Here is a 614-nt window from a genome sequence, read left to right on the forward strand (position 1 = left end):
TAACTTGGGAATCTGCATGCCTTCAGAAGGGGCTACCATCCCTGTTGTTTTCATCCAATTCTGCAAAAAAGTGACAAAGTTATAGGTATTTTAGTGATTCCCCATTATAATCTATGGCTAAATCCACGAATTACACTAAATCAGTGCCAAATCTTTTGAATCCGATTCAGCCAAATGGATTCGGGACAGTGATCCAAATCACCAAATCAAATCACTGTCCCCCGAATCAGTAGAATCCAAATCAAATACTGGCCGCTTTGCACAGTCCTAGAATTTATACCTATCTCATGCCTTTTTCTTACTACTTATTAATGTGTCATTGCAGTTTATGCCTATAAACTACAGGCAGAAACCTGAACATGCAGAAGAGGAGGATAGGCCTGCAAATGTATGTTTTGCCTCATAATTCTTCTGATCTTGAAGTGAGTATTTTAACTTTCTAGAGGATACTTGAAGCTTTCAGGTTGATTATAGCCATTTTCTGTATCTGGCCAGGTGAGTCACAGCTTTGAGAATCAAGTTAGCAGACAAGCCATGGCTCTAAAGCCATTTAAAAGTAAAGTCCTACAAAAGGAGGATGACCTCTGTGTTGTGTGTCCTCATGCTGGGAGCTA

Source organism: Gavialis gangeticus, unplaced genomic scaffold (assembly GCF_001723915.1).
Source record: "Gavialis gangeticus isolate Ggan-Ray unplaced genomic scaffold, GavGan_comp1, whole genome shotgun sequence".
Lineage (NCBI taxonomy): Eukaryota > Metazoa > Chordata > Crocodylia > Gavialidae > Gavialis > Gavialis gangeticus.